Source organism: Molossus molossus, unplaced genomic scaffold (assembly GCF_014108415.1).
Source record: "Molossus molossus isolate mMolMol1 unplaced genomic scaffold, mMolMol1.p scaffold_m16_p_12, whole genome shotgun sequence".
NCBI classification, from domain to species: Eukaryota; Metazoa; Chordata; class Mammalia; order Chiroptera; family Molossidae; genus Molossus; species Molossus molossus.
In genome coordinates this window covers 90,613,660-90,639,912 of record NW_023425347.1, presented here as the reverse complement: position 1 = coordinate 90,639,912, position 26,253 = coordinate 90,613,660, and the positions used below count along the sequence as shown (strand labels likewise).

Genomic DNA, 26,253 nt, shown 5'->3' with positions numbered 1-26,253 from the left:
ATCCCCGGCAGGGGGCGCTCTGGCCGCGTGACCAGAATGGCGGGCCCAGCTGGGGCCGGGGCGGGACGGGGGCGGGATGGGGGCGGGGTGGGCCCGGGCCTGGGCCGGGGGCGGGGTGGGGGAGGGCTGCCCAGGCAGCGCTGGAGCCCCGCTGCCGCCTTTATAAGCCCGCGGGGGAGGTAGCCCCGGCAGCATCGCGCTCCCGCCACTTCATGCCCTCAGGCCCAGTGTACCAACCCCACGTCACTTGTGCCAGGACAGACCCTAACCCACGAACTCTGCGCAGGTAAGGACTGGACCCCGGTGAACTTGGTCGATCCCCAGCCCCTCCCACATCCTCCACTCGCCCCGGGGTGGTGGCGAGGTTGGATATAAATAAATGGCTGGGCAGGGACCTCTGCGCCCCCACACCGTCCAGGCAGCCCACTCAGGACCTCCAGCCACTTGACCTGCTCTGACACTCGCGCGCACCCGAGGCTCCCGGCGGGCACGCTGCGGCGGTTGGAGGTTGGACGTGGCTCCCGCAGAGCCTGCGAGCGACGGGAGCCGCGCTCCGACCTCCGATGCGGTCCTGGGCTCCTTGCCTGCCAGACCGCTGCCTGGGGCCTCCCCCCGTGCTCGGTGACTGAGCAGCCCTATGTTGAACCCCTGGCCGGAGATCGAGAGACTCAGGCTGCCAACCCCAGACCCCTGCCTGGCGCCCTCTCATGCCTCCCGCCTCAGCCTCTGGATCTCGCCACGGCCGCCATGGGAGGGGCTGGGTTGCCCGCACGGGGTCTAAAGTAGTTTGGGCCAGAGCTGGGAGCAGGTCGAGGGAGGCAGGCGCTAGGGTCCGGGAACCGCTGGGGAAAGAGAATGGGGGATATCTGGCCTGTCGGTGTCTGTCTGGGAGGTGGGGTGGGCACGGCAGCCATGGGTCAAAGTTTTGGAGCCCCAACCCACCCCTGGGCGTGTGTGCAGGTGAGTGGGGTGCTCAGGGTTGGTTCCTGTGCCCCGTCTTGATAAGAAAGGGTTAACTGAATAGTCAGTAGTTGTGGGGTGGGAAGCTGAGGAAAGCCCTGTCCTCCCTAAACGTGTCTTTCTGACCCTTTTCAACACTTAAACCTGGAGACCCAAAGACGGGTGATTCTCAGGCCCGGAAGGTCCTTGGGGTCCTGGGAAAAGCTCAGGCTCTGCAGGTGGGCGGGGTTTCCTAGGCGGGCTGGCGTTGGCTCCCACCCCAGGGAAGATGAGGGGCCTGTGAGTGCCTGCTGGGTTCCATAGCCTCTCCAACACCTCACGTGCATCATATTGCTTACTAATGGAGAGAGCGAGGCTTAGAAAAGTTAAGCGAGTGGTTAAGAGTTAAGCAAGTAGGCATCAGGATTCAAACCCAGACTCTAAACCCTACAACCTTAGCCTCCGACTTCCCACTCTCATGACCAGGAGATGAGGGGCTGAACCTTGGTTCCTCCTCTGGCTCTCCTAGGGCTCAGTCCTGCCTCCCACTACCCTCTAGACCTGCCCTCTTCAAACCTTAGTCCTTCCCACCCGTCCTGTCCCCATCCCACCCAGTCTACTCCATGGCCCTGCCCTTGTCCCTCCGTCCTTTTTCCTTCTTCAACTCCATGCCTCTGATTTCCCGAAGCAGAAGAGACCCCTGGACACAGCTTCCCAACTTCCCAGCCCCTGGACTGAGGCAGGCTTGGGTGTCTGGGTTCATGGCCCCACCTGTAAAATGGGGAGTATGCCTCTCCCGTAAGACTACTGTGAGTAATAAAACTGAACTGAGGCCAGAAACAAAATTTAACAGCACTGTTCTCCTGCTGGGAGTACAGTAGAAAATTAAGTAGGCAAAAGCCCTCTTCCCTGAGTAGATGTTTGGACATTTGCATAACTTTACTTCAGGCTCTAAAATAGACATTTTAGAATTGGAATCCAGCAATTCACAAGGAAAGGGATTAAAATGCAATAACACATAAAATTCATCTGCCAACATTTGGTCCTCACTAATAGAAAAGGCAACCTTGCTGTGTGACCTGGACTGAGTTCTGTTCCTTAGTCTCCTCCTTTGGGCTGAGGAGGTCAGTAAATAGTACCTACTGGTGGTGAGGTTTAGATTAATGCATGCCAAGTGTTTAGCCAGTGCCTGTGCTTGAGAGAATACTGGCTCTTATCAGCTCTAATCTCGGCAGAAAATGCAGTGCTGAGACTGGGTGTATGGTTATGTCACTGGCCCTGAGCCCTGGAAACCCATCACTCACCTTTGTTGAGACTCTGCTCATTCCCTGATGGGCTGTGCTGTAGGATGGCCTGGTACCCCCCTTGCTCACCATCCTAAACACAGCCTTGGCCAGGAGCCTGGATCCTGTGCTGGGAACCCACCTGAGGCTATTATCTCCGCAGGGCCAGTGTCCTCTGCCTTTTCTTGTGCCTCGATATGTCCCAGCTTGGAAATGGGGCGAACCCAAACTCAAGCTCTGCCTGTTCTATGGCTTATATTCCCTGCAAGCTACATACAGTCCTAACTTGGCAATGGGAGAAGCAGGTCTTGGAGAGGAGAAACAACTTGTCCAAGGACACACACACTACCTAGGGAGCTGGGGCTGGATGGAGCCCAGGTGTCAAGAATTCCAAGTGTAGCAATCTCTGTGTTGTACCTATCTCTGGGGGTGAGGCCTCTTAATCCAGGGGTATGATCCAGCAGCATAACTTGCAGTTCTCACCTTGAAATAGAAATGGGAGTTATTAATACAAACCCCAGAGCTGAAAGAGAACACTTCGGGGAGAGTGAGCAAGCTGGGCTGAGAACCAGTGCTCAGAAACCTCCTCGTGGCCACAGGAATGCTGACTCAGCTCCCCAGCACTGGCTGGAGCTAGGCTGTGCGGTATGTGTGTGTGTGTGTGTTTTCCTTCTAGAGATGTCCTCACTTTCAGAGGGCAGCTGGGAACAGTAGATTGGAGGTTCATTCCTAGCACTGCTATGTGACCCTGGACAAGTCACTTTCCCTTTCCGAGCCTCAGATGAGGAACCTGCTGGGGCTGAGAGGGGCCAGCAAGATTAGAAATGGTTTTTCAGCATTGGGCTGAACCTGTGTTGGTGACTGTTACTGAGAAGTTAATATTCCTTGTGGGGCAGAGTCAGCAGCATTTTTCTTCATCACACAGGTAATCCTAAAGGCCAGAGGGTCCTGGCCGGTTTGGCTCAACAGTTAGAGCATCTGCCTGTGGCCCGAAGGGTCGCAGGTTTGATTCTGGTCAAGGGCACGTACCTGGGTTGCAGGTTCAATCCTTGGCTCCAGTCAGGATCGCACAGGAGGCAACCAATCGATGTGTCTCTCTCTCATCGATGTTTCTCTCGCCCTCCCTTCCTTCCACTCTCTCTAAAAAAATCAATGGAAAAATATCCTCGGGTGAGGATTAACAACAACAAATTAAAAGAAAGACCAGAGCGAAGGCCCTGTTTAAGTTACAAAGGCCTAGAGATAGCAAGAAAAGTGCTGGCTTTGGGGTCAGCATCTTGGGTTCCAATCCTAGCTGTGTGACCTGAGGCAAGTCACTTTGCCTCTCTGTTAGGTTCCTAGTAGGTAGGCTCTCAGCAACTTTTATAGGATGCTCAGTGTTCAAAGAACATCCAGGAATAGTCTTTATATTTTTCCACCTCCCTATACCACCCCCCAACATTTCATAATTGCTCCCAGAAAAAATTCATGCTTAAAGTTTTCCATGCCAAAATTCTCGATCTCACTGTGGCATGAAATCAATTGTTTGCATTTAATTTGACTTCTCAAATTAAGGGGTAACATTTGAGATGAGGGTAGGGAGTGGAGGGAGGAGAGGAGGAAAACGAAGTTAAACCAGATGTGTTTTTGTTTAACTGGAGGATGGTGGTTAAACTGCCCAAGTATTACCATCGTTTCTTCTGAATTCCAGTCACCAGGAATCAGGTTTCACTAAAAATTGTAGTGTTCCTTCCTGGCTAGTGTGGACTCGCCTTCCCCGTTATTATTATTATTACTATTTTATGTTCATCTGAGGCCAGAAAGGAGACCTCACAAATGCCTAGAATTTCAGAACTGGAAGGCGTTTAGAGGCTGGCTCTGCCAACTGGCTGTTTTGCAGACCCAGGAGACAGAGGTCCCCAGAGGGCATGGGGCTTGCCCAGGGTCGCTCAACCACCCAGGGCAGAGCTGGACTATGAATTCAGTCTCCCAGCTCTAAGCTTCCTGACCTTTCCAAAAGTAACCACTGTCTTGAATTGGGTATGTATCCTTCCCATAATACATCCTTAATATACCTTTTTTTTTTTAAAGAAAGAAAGAATTGTTCAAGGGAGGATGCAGAGAATGTGGGTCAGTAGAGAAAGAAATCTAGTTCAGAAGAGTAGCATTTAAGTCCTTGACTGGTTGGTATGCTCCCTGTGTGACCTTGGGCAAGTCATTTCCTCTCTCAGAAACTCAGGATGCCTGAGGAGCAGGAGTAGGAGGATGGGACTTCTCTAAGACTTGGAATGGGTCTAGTTTAATCAATTGGTCCTCAAATATTTATGGCCTAGGTTATGGCAAGTCAGTCACAAACTGCCGTCCTATGGTAGGGACAGATGTGGTGGATTGTTGACCCACAGTGGGCCACATCACTGCCTGGCCACCAAAGCTGGAACTAATTAGCAACTGCTCTGTCCACTTTACCACAGTCCCCAGCACTTCCTACTCTCTACACCCAGCGCACTTGCCTCCTGGACATGACCTGCCTGCCTTCTGAGTATGCAGTTTCTGGGCCAGGGGCGTGAGGCCATGGAAGTGGGGCTCAAAGCGCATCTGAATGACTTCATGAAGCGTGGGCCAGCCCTCGGGGTGCTCAAAATGACCATGTGGGATGCACGGACATCAGTCCCTCTTCTGTGGCCTGGCAGCGTCTCAGAAACATGTTGGCTAGGTAGAAGGAGCTTTCTTCCTACTTTGGTAGTCCCCAGAAAGAGTCTACAGGCTCCAGAGGTTTGGGGGTGACAGAGCATCAGCCTAGAGATTATGCAGCCTCTTCAGGGAAGGGACTCCCTTGACATCTGCCACCTCACCAGTCCTCCCAAAGCCCTGTTCATTGGTGGTCACCACTTCACAGATAAGAAACATTGCCTTGTACTCCGAACCCACTGCTCTGTGCTCCACTCCTCTGGCTGGGAGCCAAGGCCTGGCGGTGACAACAGGCACCAGGGCCTCAGCACAGATCTGCGAACAGCCACGACCAAGCTGGAGGGTGGCGTGGGAGGCTGCGAACCTCACGGGCAAATGTTGGGCCCTGGAGGCAGCTGCTCAGATGGGAGACTCTAGACGGCGCCACAAAGTGCTCTGGGGGTACAAGATAAGCAAGGGGACCCGGGGTTCCTGATAGTAAGCACGGGTCCCCTGGCCCTGGAGCCTGCAGAGTTGTTCAGAAATGTGCCTGCTTGTGCGGGAAGTAAGTACCTGCCGGGCACCAGGCGCCTTCAACATTATCTTTGATCCTCACCCACCTCACCCCCCGCTGTTTTACAGTTGAGACTGAGAGTCAGGGGGCAGACACCTTCAGTGTCAATTGCTCTCCCAGGTGCCTGTCACCCTGTCCTGGTCCAGGGAAGGGGAGAGCGGATGGGAGGTTGGGAATGGAGCTTGGGGACCCTGTGGTGAGGCCCTGGCCCTGGCTTGTTGCCGAGAAGCATCTTCTTCCTCCCAGATCTCAGTTTGTGAACAGGTGGGTGAACTTCACCTGGCCAGGTCTCCAAGCTGCTGGACAAAGCTCAGTAAACATTCTGTGCTCTTTAAAAAAATGTTTAGGTGGCTTTTATTTGAAAAACCATACACCTGAACTTCCAAAGGCTCTACCATGTGACTTTTGGTTAAGTCAAGCTCTCACCTTCTCTGACTCACCTTTACTTTGTCTACAAGACAACCCAGTAAATACCCGCTCAGATCCCAGGCTGAGGTTCTCAGGCCTCTGTCCCATTGTCCCCCAGGCCTCTTTGTTGGCTGTCACTGGACTGTATCAGGCTTGGCCTTTCGCTATGATTTGTTTCTTTTCTCCTTCCACCCATTTCCACTTTGAATTACTGGCCTCCTAACATAAAGGAGTTAATAATTTATTCATCTGCCACCACTCTGGGTAAAAGGTATCTCAGCTGATTCTCAGCCCCACCCCCTCCCTTTCTCCTACTTGGCCCTTCTATAGCTCCTCCCTCCCACGACAGCCATTGCTAACGCTGCATGTCAGGTATGGTGTGTAGTGCCTCACCTGGAATCGCCTAGTCTTACAGCAGCCCTGTGTGACAAGTGCCGTATCCCCATGTTGCAATTGAGAAAACAGGCCCCAAGTCACCTAGCTGGGAAGAGGAAATACACGCATCTGTCCCTTACCATCGCCAGTCCACTCACTCATGACATGACGGCACAACCCAGCTTCCTAGAAAAATCCAGTACCTTCTTTATTTTGAAGTCACAAAATCTAGTAATCTACATTTCGGCTCCGGTTAGCCAGCCTATCAAGACATCGAAGATCAACAGAGTTCCTCTCAACAGCTTGTCTGAGCCCTTGCATGAATCACCTATTTCTTTGTGAAGATGCTATGTTTTAATTTTTTCCTTTTGACTTTATCCTTATAATTAACATTTAAGAGCTTGCTCAGTGTCGGGAACTGAGCTAATCATTTGGAATGACCTTTTTATACTTAACTCATCCTTTCCATTTTACAGAAGAGGAAACTGAAACTCAGAGAAGCAGAGTAACTTTCTCAAAGTCACACAGCTGGAAAGTCGAGATGCTTTCTCGCTCAATCAGATTGGCAACTGGATTCAAATTTATATGTTTGGATACAAGCCCTCAGGGGACCTCGCTGTATACATTGCCTTTTTTTTTTTTTTTTTTAAATCCTCACCCGAGGATATTTTTCCCTTTATCTTCAGACAGAGTGGGAAAGAGAGAGGGAGAGAGAGACAGAGAGAGATAGAAACATCATTGTGGGAAAGACATCAATTGGCTGCCTCCCGCATGACCCCGACCAGGGCCGGGGACCAAACTGCAACTAAGGTCTGTGCCCTTGATCAGAATCGAACCCACAACTCTTTGGTCTGGGAGCCGATGCTCTAACTGCTGAGCAAACCGGCCAGGGCTACATTTGCTTTCAGTAGAATGACCGTCTGATCTTGGGATTTGCAAAGTGATGTGGGCGGGAGTCCCAGAGGGAGGGACCAAGCACAGACTCTCCCGGTTGGGCACAGCATCTGTTCTTCCACTGGGTCTCAGCCTGGACACCTTCTCATCGAGAAAAGGAAATGATCCTCCTAGCAGGAGGCATCCTCAGAAACCCAGAGGGGCCTGGGTTTGAATGTGCCATTTCAAGCTGTGTGACCATGGGCAAGTCCCTGTCCCTCTTCTGGCTTTCGGTTACCTTGCCTGACAGCCACGGCTTGTGCTGAGTGAGGCGAGGCCTTGGGATGGTCCTGGTTCCCGTACGGCAGATGTTGGCCTGCGTGCCGCCACTGCCCCGTCCCACGCTCATGTCAGACATCACCGATCAACCACTGCTTTTTTTCTTCTAAACCTCAAATTCCTTCTAAATGCAGTCCTCCAGGCAGCCACTATCAACTACTTAGAGTTGGCACACAAGATTGAAGGACATCCCAGAACCAAATTAGATTTAATTATTGTGTGGACAGGGTGGAGAGGGGACAGGCCCAGGGAGGCAATCCGGCCAGGGTCACTGTGCTTCTCAGTCTTCTTTTCCTTGTCTGGGAAGGCAGGAGGAGCCCGCGCTAGACTGCACCAGATCCCACCTCTGGCCTGGGGTGGGGACATTTCGTGGGACTCAGAGCTGTGCTCACGTTCAGGCTCAAGGTTTCTGGGTCACAGCCAGGCTGAAGGAGTGAAAAGGAGGAAGCCACATTCAGATCATCCTGCGGAGCTTGGCTCACCCCACTCCTGTGATAGTATCAACAGTAATAACAACAGTATTAATAAGAGCTATTAACATTTACTGAATATTTATTAGGTACCAAGCCACCCTGCTAAATGCTTTGTATGCATTCACACTTTAAATCCCTCTAATAGCCCTGGCCGGTTTGGCTCAGCGGTTACAGCATCGGCCTGCGGTCCAGAGAGACCCGGGTTCGGTTCCCGCTAAGGGCATGTACCTCGGCTGCAGTTTGTCCCCGGCCCTGATTGGGTTGTGTGGGTGGCAGCCACTCGATGTGTCCCTTTCACATCGATGCTTCTCTCTCTTCCTCTCTTTCCCTCCTACTCTATCTGAACAAAAAATGGAAAAATGTCCTTGGGTGAGGATAAAAAATAAATAAATAAAAATAAGAAATCCCTCTAACAGCCCATTTTTCAAGGGAGGAAAATGACTCAGGTGAAGTGACTCACCTGAGTTGTCCCCGCAGGTGAACCAGTGGAACCACTGAGATTGACTTGGCATCTGTCCACCTGAGGCCACTCCCGTCCTTGGCTCAGTGTGTGGACTGCCAGGCGCTGCTGTTGCTCCTCCGCTCACCATCCTCATTCCTCACTCGTGACCGTGGTGCTGCTCTGCCTGTGGAAAGGGGTGCTCTCCCAAGGGGACCTTCTGCACACGTGGAGCAGCACAGCCAAGCCTCTGTTTTGCATGGTGATCCTTCCACCAGAGCAGTCAGTGTCCTACCTGTTTCCGGGGCCTCGCCAGGCCGATGGCCCAGGGAGCCCAGGGCAGGAGTTTGGGGCTGATGTGGGGTTGGGCTCGTGCCCCACTGCAGATGGAGCAATTCTGGTTCCTGTTGTAATCAGCCGCACCCTGGCCAAGTCACGTTAATACTACTAGCCTCAGTTTCCAGGCTCCTATCATACTTTTCAGTTTTTCGAGCCCTTTCTTATTCATGAACTCAGACTCCTTCCAACAGCCAGATGAGGTATGATCTTCCCTTTGTGAAAGCGGATGCCGAGGCTCAGGTCACATGGATGGCAAGACCAGCCCTCAAACTCAGGTCAGGATCCCAGGCTCAGGCGCTTTTCTTCTCTCTTTCTTTTATCTGTTTTTGTTACAGATGTCCCTCATTTTTCTTCCACTGATACCCTCGTCCCTGCTCCCGTCCGCCAAGATCTTTCTTCATGTGTCCCAGCCTCTCCCGTCTTTGCCTTTGCCCCTGCTGTCCCCTCTCTTGCGGCGTCCTCCCTGCCCGTGTTGCCAGTTAGCATCATGGCTGCTTTTCTGGATCTTGCTCCGAAATCTTGAGTCCTTCATAATCTGATTATCCACATAGTGCCTGGCTCCGAGTGTCAGTCCCTGAAGGGCAGCAAGCCGGTCTGAGTCGTTCGTGAATTCCAGCGTCTCACCAGGTCACAGTGTTTAACGTCCTGGAGTGCGGGTCAGGCTGCCCCCTGGCAGGGCTTTTCACAGCCCAGCAGGGCTTGGTCACTGTGGAGAAACACGTGAAGGCTGTCCTGCTGGCCTCGACACCCGAGCCACCCCAAGCTGAGCCCGCTGCCCCTCCCCGATCTCCACCGGTGTCTTCAGCTCCCCACTGATGACGCGAGCTCCTGAATGGTTCTTAGTCTTGGCAGAAAGTTTCTCTGCTGACGGCTCAGGCCCTTAGTGAGGTAGGGTTCCCCCAGTGTCATACCTTGAACCGGTCTTTGTCTGTTTTGTTCACAAATGTACCCTTAGCACCAAACCTTAATGTTTTTAACAACAACAATAATAGCAATGGCTGTACACAGAGTAACAAATCTACATGGTGCACAGTACACACTTAGTACATATTTGATGAATGAATGAATGACTACTTGTACATCAAACCCTGAGGCTGGGCCCAGATAGAGGTTTCCAGGAAGGAAAACCAACCTGTCAATTTGCCCCTGTCTGGGGCAGCCCTGGCATGTGTCAGCTCTCTAATTCCCTGGCACAGCCCAGTAACACAGACTAGCACCCCTCCAGATGGGGAAGGAGCATGACGCTCCAAGGGAGAGACAGCTGTGATCTAGAATGCACCGAGACAGAACCAGGGCTCAGTGTGGTTGAGTAACTTGCCCAGGATTGCAGAGCTGGTGGGTGGTGGAGCTGGGATTTAAACCCAGAGCCTGGAGTCTTTCCCTCCTGCCTCCCAGTCTGCTGAGTAGACTGGTTTGGGTTCTGGTGAGGGAGGATGTGTCTGTCTTAGGGATGTCTGATCCAGAGATCCAGGCCTGACTCCAGACAATCTTAATGTGTTTAATAATAGTGAGAGTTGTCATTCACTAAATCCACATAAATCCCTATATGTGGCCTGCTAAGTACACGTTTTCCATATCCTTTCTTATTTGATCCTCTTAACCTCCCACAGGGTAGGTACTTGAATCCGGGTGAGAAAAGCTCAGAGAAGGGAAGAGACTTGCCCAAGGTCATGTGGCTCGGAATTTGAACCTGGGCAGCCTGGCTCCAGAGTGTGGGCCCGGAATCACTTAATTAGATAAATCTCTGCAGGCCAGATGTGTAAACTCTTCTTGAACCTGACGGTTTTCCGGAGCCCGACTCTGGGAAGGGAGAGGAGGCAGGAATTGACTACGTGACATTTCCTGTCCCCCTGAGCTGAGATGTGCAGAGTTTATCTGTCCCTTGCGCTGTTCCTGGGGTAAGGGAGAGGTGGAGGTGGGGAGCGCAGCCCAGCAGGCAGTCCCGGTGTCTCTAGGACCAGGGTTAGGGGAAGGTCAGAGCAGTTACCTTGGCGGAAGCTGCTGCTCACTCAGAAACCTCAGTGGCGGACAGGCCCCAGCCTCGGTCCAGGACTCTGGCCTCGGGCCTGACCTCCTGGGTTGCTGTCTCAGGCTTCCAGTGTCTTCCTGGGGTGGGAAATCTCAGTGGGCTGTCTTGTGTAACAACTTTGCTCTGACATTTTCTCCTTCGACACCCAAATCCTTGGGCTGGCCTGCCTGCCTCACTTCCCCGTTCCGGAGGAGCTGAACCTCTCCTGTTGGGTAGCTACATGATTTGAATAATCGATTGTTTCCCGACTGGCCCCTGGCCAGGCGGAGCTCAGCTGTGTGAGGCCTCCAGCTGGGGCTCCAAGGCAGGCCCGCCAACCTCCTCGTCCCATCAGTGAGGGCGAAATATGGGAAAAATGCCTGTGCTGTTGGCTTTGCCAGGCCAGGACCCAGCTGATTCCTGTGGCAAAGGCAGTGCTGGCCTGGGGCTTTGTCCCCTCACTGCCCAGAAGCAGCTCTTGGTGGGAGAAGAAAGCGGCTGCCTCTGCTCTAGAAAGTTCCCGCCGGACCGGCCTTTCTTGTCAGCTCACTTGGGTGCTGGTTTCTTGGCACCTGTCAAGGTGGAAAAGGAGAAAGCAGAGTCAGGAAGGGGAAGACATGAGTGCGGGAGCTCATTCATTCATTCAACAAACATTTCTTTATCCCAACTGCCCGCTAGGCTCAGGGCTAGGTGCTGGAATTCACAGATGGATCTGGGCCAGTTTTTGCTTTCAAAGAGCGTTCATTGTGTGGGGCGATGGCTGTGTTAACAGACCCATAAAGGAGAATGCAAAATCCGAGGAGCAAAAGCGGTCACCTAACTATGCCTTGGGGCAGAACGACCACAGAGGATCTCTGGAGAAGGCAGCATCCAATCTTGTTTTTGTTTTTTCCTCTAACAGATATTTACTGAGCATCTTCTATAGCAGATGTGGCGGCAGGTGCGGGGGATCTAGCAGTGAACAGCACCGCGTCCTTCCTCCTGGGGCGCCACTGCACTGGAAGAGAGACCATAAGGCATTAAGTTCATTCCAGACAGTGATGAGGCCTGTGAGGAAAATAAACAGGCCTGTGCACTAGTGAGGGACGGGGGTGCTGAGGGGACTTCTTCACTCGGCCTGGGCAGGGACGGACTCGGAGAATGTGGCCTTTGAACTGAAAAACGAGAGGGAGTGAGCTAAGCGAGTGTTCCTGGCACGAGAACAGCCAGTGCAGAAATCCCAAGGGAAGGGAGCGGGTCACGGAGGGCTGAGTGGTGAGGGGCTGGGGCCCGGGATGATGTCAGAAAGATGGGCAGGACCTGGAGCTTGTAGACACCCGATGGGCTCTGGAGGAACGAGCAGGGGACTGCCAGGGGACACGGGCTTGGTGACCTCCTGTTTGTTGGATGGCCCCTTAAAAACAGTTTGCGGAGGGACAGACCTCGGGGCCTGGCACTCCAGCCTTTTCCAGGCACAGATGGGGTGGCTGCGCCTGGAGAGAAGTGACCCCCCTCCCTAGATCGCAGTGGGAGGTAATCTAGGACTAGGTCTAGGTTCCCTGCCCACCGGCCAGGTTCTCTCCACTATGCCCTCGCAGCCTCTCTGAGTTAAGGTGGGCATTTATTAATTGCTTACTGTTTGCCAAGAAAGATACATACCTTGCCTAGTTTGACAGGAAGAAGGTGAGGCTCAGGGACCTGGTTAAGGGTCATTCAGACGTGAGTTCCTTATGGTTGAACCCTGGCCAAGTTCACTCTGGAAATGGGACTCGCACTGCAGTGCCCCTCCTTACCCACAGGGAATACATTCCGAACCCCTGTACGTGCCTGAAACTGGAGAGCACTGAACACCCGTGGTTGAGTTCATTGAGAAATTAGGCACAGTAAGAGGTGAACAACAATAACTAAAAATGAAATAGAACAGTTATAACAACATACTGTAATGGCCCTGGCCGGTTTGGCTCAGCCCACGGATCAGTGAGACCTGGGTTCGATTCTGGCCAAGGGCACGTACTTTGGTTGCGGTTCATCCCGGCCCTGTTCGGGGTCCCACAGGAGGTAACCGGTCGATGTGCCTCTCTCATGTCGATGTTTCTCTCTCTCTCTCTCCCTCCCTCCTACTCTATCTAAAAAGGATAAATGAAAAAATATCCTCAGGTAAGGATTAAAAAAAAAAAAAAGGTAACATGATGTGGTCTCTCCTCTCTCAAAATATCTTATTGTACTGAACTCACCTTTTCATTAAAGGAAGCACTTGATGGCTTCTCTTTGGCAAATCTGAATTGCCGGCATCACTACTGTTGCGCTTTGGGGCCATTAGTAAGTAAAATAAGGGTTGTTTGAATACAAGCGCCGTGCCACCTCTATAGGCCATCTGATAACAGCTACTAAGTGGCTGCTGGGAGGGGGGCGTCTGCAGCGTGGACACGCTGGACAAAGGGGTGATTCGTGTGCTGGGCAGGATGGAGCAGGACGGTAGGAGTTTTCATCAGGCTACTCAGAACGGCGCACAATTTAAAACTGATTATTTCCAAACTGCAGATGACCACAGGTAACTGAAACCTTGAAAGATAAAGCCACAGATAAGGGGGTACTAGTGTAATGCCTTCTAGTTTAAAAGACTGATGAGGATCCAGTGAAGTATCATGCATGTCAACAGCTTTCTATAGTGCTTGGAAAAATGTAAATGGTCACAGCATTTTTGTTTTCATTTCAATTATTTTATGGACCCTGGAACCTATAAATAGGTTAATCATGATCCTTGTTTCAAGTACACTCATCATTGGTCCATAAGTGCCCTCTTGTCTATTATTACAAATAAATTTAAAATACCTATGAATTTCCTGGCTGGTATGGCTCAGTGGTTGAGCATCAACCCATGCACCAAGAGGTCGCTGGTTCAATTCCCCATCAGGGCACATGCCTGGGTTGCAGGCTTGTAGCTAATTGATGTTTCTATCTCTCTCTTCCTCTCCCTCTAAAAATCAATACAAATATATTTTAAAACATAAAATAAAATAGCTATGAACTATTATCCAGGACTAAAACTAGAATATTGACCGTGATTGACATCTTCCTTTGGATTCATCCATCCCTCTCCTACTCACCTTCCTTTATGTTGGTATCCACCATCCTGAATCTGAGTTCCCTTTGCCTTAAAAAAAAATTTTTTTTTCTTTATTGATTTTAGAGAGAGAGGGAGAGACAGATAGAAACATCGATGAGAGAGATCATCGACTGGCTGCCTCCTGCATGCCCCGCACTGGGGATCTGGCCCACAACCTGGCATGTCCCCTGACCGGGAATCGAACCAGCGACCTCTTGGTACATGGGTCGACACTCAATCATTGAGCCACACCGACCGGGCCCCTCTATCTTTTTTGATTAGTTCTTATCTGTCACAGAAACTTGAGACTCATTAAAATAAAGTTTAATGAAAAAAAAATTATAGAGGTGAAAAAATATATTTATATCTATATGAAAGGTTATCATACACAATCTCCTGAGACTTTTTTTTCCCATTCAATCTTGTATTGCTGAGATCCATCCATATTGTTGCATGGCGCTGTAATTCTTTTTTGTTGCTCTATGATATTCCACTGGGTAAACTGTTCCACAAGTTTTATTTACTCAATTTCTTGTTAGTGGCATTTGGGCTATTTTCAGGTTTTGCTAGTGTAGAAAAAGCACCTATGAACATTTATGTATATGCTTTTTAATGAATGAATTTAGAGATTTTTCTCTTTATATATACCTGGGGGTAGAATTGTTGGGTCATAGGTCTATGAAAATTCGTTCAGTATTACAAGATAGAAGCAAACTGTTTTCCACAATGGTTGTATCAGTTTACACTCCCACCGGTAATATGCAAGAAGTTCTGATGCTCTGTGTCTTCTGCCATACACAGTATTATCGGACTTAATTTTTTCCAACTAAATAAGTATAAGGATTTCTCATTGCAGACTTTATTTGCAATTCCCTGATTACCAATGAGGGTAAATAAGTTTGTATGAGTCTGTGTGTGAGTCCCCTCCTGGGAGTGTCTTTTGCCCCTTTTTCCTTTTTTTTAAAGGGCTGCAGGGCGCCTATGGGTCTCGAACCTCTCAAGCAAGAGTGGTTGGCAAATGAAGGCTTGACTCAAAGGAATTGCTGAGCTAAAGCCAGCCTCACTTTTGCCCCTTTTTCTACTTGTCCTTTTTTTTGGGGGGGGGGGGGTGCGGGGCAGTTTCTTTTCTTATTAATTTGTAATAGTTCTTTATATTCCTGAGTCTGATCATGTTTTGGAAATAGAAATTCTAAAATTCAATATAGTCTTAACAATCTTTTATTTAATAGTTTGTGCTTTGGGGTCTTGTTTAAGAAAGTGTTCCTTATCGCACGGTAAAAAAGCTGCCCAGCTGGTTTGGCTTAGTGGTTAGAGTGTTGGCCCTCGGACAGAAGGGTTGCAGTATTGATTCCTGGTCAAGGGCATGTACCTGTGTTGCAGGTTCAATCTCAGTTGGGGTCCTTCAGAAGGCAACCAATTGATGTGTTTCTCTTACATCGATGTTTCTCTCTCTCTCCCCTCCATTCTATCTGAAAAATCAATGGAAAAATATCCTCAGCTGAGGATTAACCAAAAAAAAGAAAAAAAAAGAAAGAAAAAAGCTATTCACTTGTGGTTTCTACAAAATGTTCTAAAGTGTTTGTTTGTTTGTTTTAACATTTAAGACCTTAATCCCTATTGTATAAGGTATAGTGTAAGGTAGAGATTCAATTCCAATTTTTTTCTGTCTAGATACCCATTTTTTTTCTTATGTTTTCCAGTTTTCTTTGTTGCTGATGTATAGAGATACAAAAGACTTTTTTTGCATTATGATTTTATCAAGCTAACTTGCTAAATTCTTTTTCTAATTGTTTGTCTATAGGTTCTATGTGGACAGTCAGTTACAAATAATGGTAGTTTTCTTCTATAATTTTTAATCTTTATGCTTTTAACCTTTTTTCTTATCTTATTGCACTGGCTAGGACTGCCAGTACAAACTTAAATAAAGACAGTGGCACTAAGTGTGTTTGCCTTGTTTTTATTTTTATTTTAGAGAGAATGTTCTAAGTTCCCCCACTTAGAATATATGTGTTGCAGATTTTTTATAAAATGCTTTTTTTTTTCTGGTTAAGGAAGCTCTTTTCTATTCATAATTTACTGAGAGTTTTTTTAAAATAATAATAATTTGTGTTGAATTGTATTAAATGCTTTCAGAAAGTATCTTGAGATGATTATATGTTTTTTTTCTTTTAATCTGTTAACGTAGTTAATACATTTATAGATTTTCTAATATTAAACCATTCTTGTATTCCTAGGATAAAGCTAACTTGTTCACTATATAATATTTGTTTATGGTCTAATAATGTCCATTTGCATGAATAAAATGTGCCTTTGATTTTCACTTTTTATGTTGTACTTTTCTTCTTTGGGATTGAAATTACAATGGCATTATAAAATTAGTTGGTGATAATTTCTTTTTTACTGCTCTCTGGAAAAATTTGGGTAAATTTGAGATAATTTGTTTCTTGTAGTCTGATAGAACTCACCTGTAAAATCACCTTGGCCTGTTATTTTCTTTGTGGAAAGATTTTAACTACTGTTTAAGTATTTTTTTTAATTCAGGATTTTTAAATTTCTTCTTAAGTCAGTTTTGGTAAGTTCTTTTTTTGGAATATGTGTATTTAATCTACTTTTTCAAATTTATTGGCATAAGATTGCTTACAGCATTTTCGTGGTATTCTTTTCCATAACAATTGTGTCTTATCTCTATTTTTAATTTTTTTATTACTCTTGCCTCAAGTTTATTGACTTTAAAAAGACTATCTTGTGGCTTTGACGTCAACTGAGCCTTTGTTTTCTGTTTTGTTGATTTTTGCTCTATAGAATCTCCTTTTATTGTTGGAAGGTTTCTGTTTTTGTAACTTTCTAAGCTGGACACTTAGCTAATTAACTTTCAGCCTTTCTTTACTGAGTTCCACAATTTTTGATATATAGTGTTTTTATTGTCATTCAGTTCTGAGTAATTTTAAATTCTGCTATGGCTTTTCTTTGATCCATGAGTTATTTAGGGATGTTTTTAATGTCTACGTGTGGGGAATTGTTTGTCTTTTTATTTTTTTAAAATCTCCTTTATTGATTTTAGAGAGAAAGGAAGTGAGAGGGAGAGAGAGATAGAAACATTGATGAGAGAGAACATCGATTGGCCGCCTCCTGCATGTCCCCCACTGGGGATTGGGCCCACAACCTGGGCATGTGTCCCGACCGGGAATCGAACTGGCAGCCTCTTGGTGCATGGGTCGATGCTCAACCACTGAGCCACACCAGCTGGACGAATTGTTTGTCTTTTTAAAAACATAACTTAATTGTACCATGGCCAGAGAATGTAGACTGTGTGCAAACCTGTTATTTAAACTGTGAGACTTGTGCTATGGTCAATTTAAAAATTTTTTTTTGTTTCAGTGTTCCTGAAAATAATGTGTGTGTATGTTCTTTGTTTCTATCATCCTACATTTTAAATTTATCTTGATTTTTCTGTTTGTAACTTTTTTTTTTTTTTGTGGTGCATGCCCCTAGCAGGAACGGAACCCAGGACTCTGGTCCACAGGCCAGATGCTCAACTGCTGAGCCAAACAGGCCAGGGAATCTGTTTGTTACTTTTTTTTTTTTTTTTTTTTATCCTCACCCGAGGATATTTTTCCATTTTTTGTACAGATAGAGTGGGAGGGAGAGAGAGGAAGAGAGAGAGGGAAACATTGATGTGAAGGGACACATCGAGTGGCTGCCACCCGCACGACCAACCAGGGCCGGGGACAAACTGCAACCGAAGTACGCGCCCTTAGCAGGAACCGAACCCGGGTCTCTCCAGACCGCAGGTCGACGCTCTAACCGCTGAGCCAAACCGGCCAGGGCTGTTTGTTACTTTTTAAAAAATTGTTAGTTATAGCTTTTCCCCACAAAGACAAGATTAGCATTTTCTCAGGCCCCTTGGTCTCCCTCTTCCCCTTCAGCCCTTCTTTCTTCATCACATGTCCTTCAGCTCCCTTGACATCACATTAAAATTGTCTAGAATTTTTAGTTCTGAGTTATTTTAGATATATGTTCTTCTTATTCTTTTCTTTGATCAGTGATTTTTTTTTAACACTAAACTTTACTAAGTTATTTGTTCAGCCTTCTCATGTCTTTAGTATCATCTGTGGAATTTGTTTCTATTACTTTAGTTAGTTCAAAAAACTTTTTTTTTTTTTTTTGGTGAGGGAGAGGTCTCTTTTTGTACAAACATAAGCTCTTGAATGTTGTGATGTTTATTATTATTAGCCTTTAACATTTGAATGACAGTTTATTGTTGTTAATCCTCACCCGAGGATATTTTTTCCTCTGATTTTTAGAGAGAGTGGAAGGGAGGGAGAGGGAAAGAGAGAGAGAGAAACATCGATGTGAGAGGGGCCAGGGATTGAACCTGCAACCCAGGTATGTCCTTGACTGGGAATCGAACCCATACCCTTTGGTGCATGGACCAATGCTCTATCCACTGAGCCACACCAGCCAGGGCTTGAATGTCAATTTAGCTGGTTATAAAATTCTCCATTCAAATTCTTTTCTTTTGGTACTTTGGTCAATTCAATTTGATACTTACTCCTTTGTAAGTGATCTCTTTCCTCTAGACTTTTAGAATGTTTTTTGTTGTCTTTTAATAATCACTATAATATTTCTAAGTGTACACTTTTTCTTATTTGTCCTGTTTGGTATATTGGAGGCCCTTTCAAATTGAGATTTTTCATCTTTTATTACTTCCAAAGTTATCTTTATTATTTCTTCAAGTATTTCCTCCCTTGATTTATTTTTCTCTCCAGAGACTCCTATTATCTAGATGTTGGAACTTAGACTCCCACCTCTTTTTTTGTTGATGTAAAATTTCATATAATAAAATGCATAGATCTTAAGTGTTCAATTTAATGCATTTTGACAAATGTTCATTACTTTGTAACCATGACCCCAAAACAAGATTTAAAAAAAAGAACACCCAACACAACGAAACATTGCTAGCGCTCCAGCCAGTTTTCTCACACCTCTTTCTAGTCTATTGGCCTCCCAAATGTAATTGTTCGGATTTCTTTCACCATTTGCTCTTTTCTAGAGTTTCTTACTGATGGAATCTGGCGGCACGTACTCTTTTATGTCCAGCTTATTTCACTTAGCAAAATGTTTTTGAGACTCATCTATGTGTGTTGTGTCAGCAGTTTACTTCTGTTTTTGCTGAGTAGTTTTCCATTTTATTGACTACCATTGTTTCTTCATTCTTCTGTTAATGCACATTTACACTGTTTCCACTTGGGGGTATTATAAATAAAACTCCTATGAACACTTATGTATGAATCTTTGCATAGGTATATTTTCATTTCTTTTACGCAAATACCTAGGAGCGGAATTGCTGAATCATGGGGTAAGTGCATGTTTCACTTTATGGGAAATTGTCAAAGTCACTGTACTAAATTATATTCCCCTGAGCAATATGTGAGACTTCTGTTTTTTTCTATATTCTTGGCAATGTTTGATTTTGCAAGTAGTTTTGATTTGGTTTTAGTCCTTCTGGTGGGTGTGAAATGGGTTTAATTTTAATTTACCTGGTAATAATGATGTGAGCACCTTTCCATTAACTATTGGTCATTTGTATGTTTTCTTTTTGAAGTGGCTAAGTCTTTTGTCCAATGTATTTTGGGGATATTGTTAGTCATTTTATTGTCAACTTAGGAGTTCTTTATTTCTTGGATTCAAGTTATTTGTCGGCTATATGTATTGGGCATTTTTTTTTTTTATGAATAGTTTATTGATTTTTTTAGAGAGGGAGGAAGGAGAGAAGAGAGAGAGAGAAACATTGATGTGAGAGCACAACATCGATCTGCCGCCCCCCGCACGCTCTCCACCAGGGATCAGGCCCACAACCTGGGTATGTGCCCTGACTGGGAATCGAACCAGCGACCTCCTGGTGCATGGGACAACGCCCAACCAACTGAGCCACACTGACCGGAGCACATATTCTTTTTTATTATGTGTCTTGTCTATTCAATTTCTTGATGATATCTTTCTATGAACAGAAATTTTAAATTTTGGTGAAGTCCATTTGGTTAATTTTTTCTTTTATGAAGTTAGGACTCCTTGCCTACCCCAAAGTCATTCAGCTATCCTCGTATGTTTTCTTCTGGAAGCTGTATGAATCTGGTTTTATAACTTGGTTTATGATCCTGAGATTTGGATTGATGTTTTAACTATTAACCGGTGTCTTCCCATTTCTCCACATTATCTGTTCCTTAGTCCTCCCTGGCTTCCCCCTGAAAGTGCTCCTCCATCTGATACCCCAGCTCCCTGTCATTCCTTCACTGCCGTGTCCATTCTGCCCAGTACGTTTGCTATTATCATTGGTTTTTCATATAGAATATTTCCATTTGGGTCCTTTAAAACTTTCTTGTTCTATTTTGAATCCCTAATATCTTTCCTTATTTCTTTTGAGTGTTTCTAATGCTTCTTTAAAATTCTCAGGCCATTTGTTGAAGATGGCTGATTCCAGTGGTATCTCTCATCAGTCTGTTTCTTTTGAAGCCATTGTGCTCCTTGGATTTCCTGTTTGGTTTTTAACTCAGGAGCTCACTTCTTGGGGGACTCGCCAACTATTCTCTCTGGTGCTGGTAAGAACCTAAGCCTGACCCTAGTCTCTGTTAGCACGGAGCCCAGAGTAGAGACCCCCAGGCAGCAGAAACACACAGTTCCTCACTGGGTTTGCCATCACCACTCCCTCCTCCCTAACCCCCCAAGTAACTAAGTCCACAGGATTGGGCCCCACATTCAGCACCCCAGGAAGGAGCCGCCGGGGAGGGGCTGCCTGCCTAGGTCAGAGCCCACTGGACTGGAGATCTGGAGGGGGAGGGGTGGCGGAGTGACTGTGGAGGTGTGTCCTGATTCCTGCACTTCCATGTGGCCTACTCACTGCCCTGAATTACCCAGCAGACACTTGCCATCTGCCTGGGCCTGCGACGTCCATGTGAGAGCCGAGGGCTCAGCTGGTCTTTCCAGGACAGCGGGGGCAGGGAGGGAGGTTACTGGGGAAAGCTTGATGCGAAGAGGCAAGAGCAGAAATCAACCCCTATATTCTTTTCTCCAATGTTCCCCACCACCCTGGAGACTACATCCTGCCCCCTCTCCTGGCATCCCCCTCACCCTACACACACCAGTTTAAAAGCCCCTTTTGTCTCCCCAGGAAATTTGGTTTTCTCTGTCGATTCCTGGGTTTAGTGACATTTGCTCTATTGTTACTCGGGGGTGATTTGGGGAAGAGGGTCTGGGAGCCATGTATCTTCATCTCCCCTCACGGTCGGTGTTAGAGCCGAGCACGCGCGGCCCCCGCGGGCACCGCGTCCTCAGCCAGAGCACAGTGGCTTCGGAAGAAAACCAGCACACTGATGAGAGAGACCACTGGAGTCAGCGGTGGGCTGAGAATTTTAAACAAGCATTAGAAACACGCAAACGAAATAAGGAAAGAGTACTTCCGATCAAGGTGGCGGCGAACCGAACCCGGGACTCTCTGGTCCGCAGGCCGACGCTCAACCGCGGAGCCAAGGTGGCCAGGGCAAGCGGGTTCTAAATTTCATGTGAAAAAGCAAAGGACTGAAAAGAGCCCAAACAATTGTGAAGAACGAAGTTGGAAGACAAGGGCCATCTGATGTGACTGCTTACTGTAAAGCTGTAGGGATGACTACAGTGTGGTATATTGGTAAAAGGACAGACACATAGATGAATAGAACAGAGTCCAGAAATAGACTCATGCATATATTGTCCACTGATTTTCCGCAAAGGTGCCAAAGCTGTTCAATAGATAGTATCTTCAATAAAGAGTGCTGGAACAACTGAACATTCATTCATATGTAAAAAGAAAAAAAAAAGAACTTTGTTCCATAGCTCTATGTCACATACTACAATAAACATAAAAAAAAAAAAAAATAAGGAAAGATATTAGCAGCATATAATAATAAGAAAGTGTTTAAAAAAAAAAAAAAGAAAGAAGGAAATATTCAGTATGAAAAACCAGCTTCATCCTCTGTCTGCTTCTGCCCCAACCTTTGCACACATCCTACAGCTCACTGTTCTCAAAAGGAGACCTGCACGGCCTCTAGACCTTTGCATGGGCTATTCCCTCTGCTTGGACGGCCTTACCTCTACTTCTGCTGAAAGAATTCTTGTGCATCCTGAAGACTCCTTTCCTGACGGCCCCTTATGGTCAGTGATGGCATGGGCTTCTGGAACTAGGAAACCAGGGTGCTTGTTCTGGTTCTTCAACTAATTGGCTCTGTGACTTGGGACAGGTCACGCTACCTCTCTGGGTCATAGGCTCCTGCTGGGGGTAAGAAGAGAGTGCTGGGCAAGGCTAGATTATTCCCAGAATCCCTATTAGCTCTGACATGCTGGGGGTTGGTTAAGAACAAAGGTTCTGGAGTGGGGCTGGCTATGATTCCCTCCTGGGTCAGCACTTAATCAGTGTGTTTCAGTGAGCAGTTATTTCAACTCGTGAGGCCTCAGCTTACTAGCCTAGTGTAATGGTTAAGAGCTTGTACTTTGGAACTGGACTGTTTGGGTTTATAATTCCTGCCACTTGCCTGCTGTGTGACTGTAGGCAAGTGACTTGACCTCTCTGTGCATTTTTCCTTCTTCTGCAAAATTGGATTGCTACTAACAGTGCCTACCTCAGAGTGTAGGAGCATAATGAATGCAGCTATTGTTCTGCTGGTGGTGGTTTTACACCATTATACAGATTTCTCCATTCAGTTCGACAAATTCTTGATGTCTGTCTGCCAGACTCTGCTAAGTGTTTCTCAATACACTATTTATCTAAATTTTATCTCCTGACAGATACTGTCCATTGCCTTTTCTGTTTATGACAACCTTGCAAAACAGAGATGACTAGCAGTGTGTTTACAAATGAGGAATTTGCAGCCCTATGTATAAGGTCACTTTCCAAGCTGCATGGCTAGGACTGAACCCATGACCACTTCTTCCCTGGCCAAGGTCTTTCTACTATACGTAGTGTTCAGGGAGATTCTGCTGGGGCTTGGGGGTTGCTGAACGAATTGAGATGGGAAAGCTCAGTGAGAAGCTCCCTCCCACTTGCAAATGTACTCCAGCTGTGTGCCGGCTGGAGGCCACGCACAAGGTGTCTTTTGTAGGTTTCGTGCAAATGTAGGCTTAAGTGATAAGGCAGAAGTTAATTGAAGAGGCAGAACAAGGGTGGGTTGGACAATGAGAGGCTCATATGACCTGGGATCGAGAGCCAAAGGGTCTCTGGGAGAGGGAGGGGGACTCTTGTAGGACATGGAGGCAGCAGAGAGGAGGATCAAGTTTCAACAAGCCCGGAGCTGGACCAGGACCAGGAGGCCTGCAAAGGCAGATGTGGGTGTTGCCAAGAGGCAGCCCCAGAGGGCAGCACCGGCTGAACCCCAGCCCCACCGTGTACTGCTGCGGGTCTAGGCACCCGGCTTCACCTCTCAGAACCTCAGTTTCCTCCATTGCAAAAAGGGCTCCTAGTACCATTTGGTACAGTTAGGGGAGAGGGCACATGGGAGACGGGCAACCCTGAACCAGGATCTCAGTTCCTTAGCTCGTTAGGTAGGCGTGTGCGGGCTTGAGATTTAATCCTGAAGCTCTAGTTTCCTTTTCTGCAATTTGGGATCAGATTCTCGGCTGCGTGGGATTACTGCAAAGCTACAGCAGGACAATATTTATTTGTTTGTTTGATTGTTTATTTATTTATTTATTTTTTATCCTTACCTGAGGACATTTTTCCATTTTTTGTTCAGATAGAGTGGGAAGCAGAGAGAGGGAGAGAGAGAGAGAGAGAGAGAGAGAGACAGAGAGAGAGAGAGAGAGAGAGGGAAACATCGACGTGAAAGGGACACATCAAGTGTCCTCCCGCACGACCCAACCAGGGCCGGAGACAAACTGCAACCGAGGTACATGCCCTTAGCGGGAACCGAACCCGGGACTGTCTGGACTGCAGGCCAAGGCTCTAACCGCTGAGCCAAACCGGCCAGGGCAGGATAATATTTATTTATAAGATTAACCCTCTCTGACCTGTCTATTTAAAACTGTAAATGCCACCGCTCCCCCGCTATCCTCCTCCCCGCCTTCTTTTTCTCCATTAAACTCACCACCTGCATTGAGTTGATTTTCCTTTCCCTGTTGTCTGCTCTCCCCACCAGCAGGAATTGGGCTGTTTTGTTCAGTACCTAGAACAGCCCCTGGCTTATAGTAGGTGCTCAATAAACAGGGGTCAAATGAATGTTGGTTGAATACCATATAGGGAAGGCTCTAGTGCATAGGAGATGTTGAGTCAGTGTCAGCTGGGTCTTAGAGATGGAGGGCAGAGGCAAGAGAGAGGCCAGGACAGGCCACTTGGGGTGCCAAAGGCTGCTTGTGAAAGCACTTGGGGCCTGGATTTCAGGGTAGTGCCTGGGTCCCTCTCTGGCCACAGTCTGCAGAAGGCGAGCCCTGTAGGAGAGGAAAGCGAGGAGGCCTGAGCACTGGGACTCTCAAGGAGCCAAGACCCTTAGGCAAACAGCAAGTCCATGATACGTGGTTTTTCTCTATATTTTTTTTATTTTTTATTCTCACCCGAGGATATTTTTTTTTCCATTGCTTTTTTTTTTTTTAATCCTCACCCGAGGACATTTTTCGATATTTTGTTCAGATAGAGTGAGAGGGAGAGAGAGAGAGAGAGAAACATCGACGTGAAAGCGACACATCGAGTGGTTGCCACCCACACGACCCAACCAGGGCTGGGGACAAACTGCAACCAAGGTATGTGCCCTTAGGGGGAACCGAACCCGGGTCTCTCCGGACCTCAGGCCGACACTCTAACCACTGAACCAAACCGGCCAGGGCTCCATTGCTTTTTAGATAGAGTAGAAAGGAGAGAGGGAGAAAGGAAGAGAGACACATCGATTGGTTGCCTCCCGCATGACTCTCACTGGGGCCAGGAATCAAACTTGCAACCCAGGTACGTGCCCTTGACCAGGAATCGAACCCAAGACCCTTCGATCTGTGGGCCGATGCTCTAAATGCTGAGCCAAACCAGCCAGGGCAGTTTTCCTTTTTCCTTTGGCTTTTGAAACCACGTGGACTGCCCCAAAGTGGAACGAACTACCTCAAAGGAATGGCCAGCACCATCCCTGCCACCCAAAAGGCTAAGAGAAAAAGCCCTGAGTTTGGAGCCAGGTACACCCAGGGGCATGGCCTGGCCCTGCCCCTCTTTAGCAGGGGGACCTTGGGCAAGTTACTTCACTTCTCTGAGCTCTGTTTCCTTCTCTGTGAAATGGACGCTGACTTCCTAGGGCTTTTGTGTAAAATGCAATAAAAATGTGTATCACGACCAATCGCCACTAGACTGGAGTGCCTGGGAGGCCGAGCTCATACCTGCAGCCCCTAGCACGGGGCCAGGCCCACAGTCGAAACCTGGTGGTCAGAGCTGTTAAACTCAACTGACAGCAACCTGTTGGGAGTGTAGGTTCCAAGTCGCACACAGAGGAGGGACGTTAGGTAAATCCCACCCAAGGAGCTCCTACACTTCTACATATTTATAGATTCCCAGAAGAAAACTAACTTGTATTCAGTTGGACTCATATTTTACCATGCATGTGAACCTTACTGACCCATCTTGAGCTTGTTTGCAAGGTTTGTTCGTTGGTGTGAATACCTGGCTGAGTATGACACGGTGTGTTTGCTGACAGTGGCTGAGAAAAACGGAATCGGTGTCCTGAGGTCAGTGTTTCAGGTAACCAAAAGTCCAAGGCAAACAGTAAGGGGGAATTACTTAACTCATGTCGCTGTGGTGTTCAGAGGTAGCTTCAGGCATGGCTGCACCAAGGGGCTCAGAGGTGTTACCAAAGACTCAGATTCTCTGCATCTCTTTATTCAGCCTTCGGAGGGGTTGCTTCCTCTTCGGGCTCTACATAATGCCCTCCCCACCACCTCACACCTTCACAACACACCATCCAGCTGTTGAAAGTCTTCCAGCTTAAGCCAGTCAGGACCCCCTGGAGCTGGTGGGGGTGGGATCAGTCCCACCCAAGCCACTTGCTGAAAGGGGAGAGTCGTTTCCCAAAGGAAACTTTCTCATATCCTTAGGAAGGAGGAATGGATTCTGAGTGGCCCAAAATGATAGCGAATCACTACAGCAGTCAGAGGGGGTCAGTGGAAAGCCACAGAAACGTCTGCCTGTGCATTATGGTGTACCAAGTTACCCCCCTTCCCCCGCCAAGAAGCCGATATTGGAGGCAAATGGAATTAATTGTCCTGATCTGCAGATGAGGACACAGCCCTTGAGCATTCAGCCTCTCTGCAGACCTGGGAGGCTGGGGACCAGTGTGACGGAAGCCCCTCCCTTCATGGAAGGAGCGCTTTGTCCAGATAGGACCGGTCCCAAGGAGGCTGCAACCATGGTCCGGGGTGGAGGGAGCAGCCGCCAGACCGGTCGAGGCAGTGCCGGGCCCACACACGGTGGGAGTCTGGCCAC

At 47.6% G+C, this 26,253-nt stretch overlaps 1 protein-coding gene across 1 annotated transcript in view; it reads left to right on the top strand.

The window, feature by feature from the left end:
• The first annotated feature begins 229 nt into the window (after positions 1–229).
• ALPL (alkaline phosphatase, biomineralization associated) overlaps positions 230–26,253 on the top strand; it is a 57,730-nt gene continuing 31,706 nt past the window's right edge. Inside the window, exon 1 of the mRNA XM_036257073.1 lies at positions 230–286. The gene's annotated coding sequence lies outside the window, so the exon portion shown is untranslated. The remainder of the gene's footprint in view (positions 287–26,253) is intronic.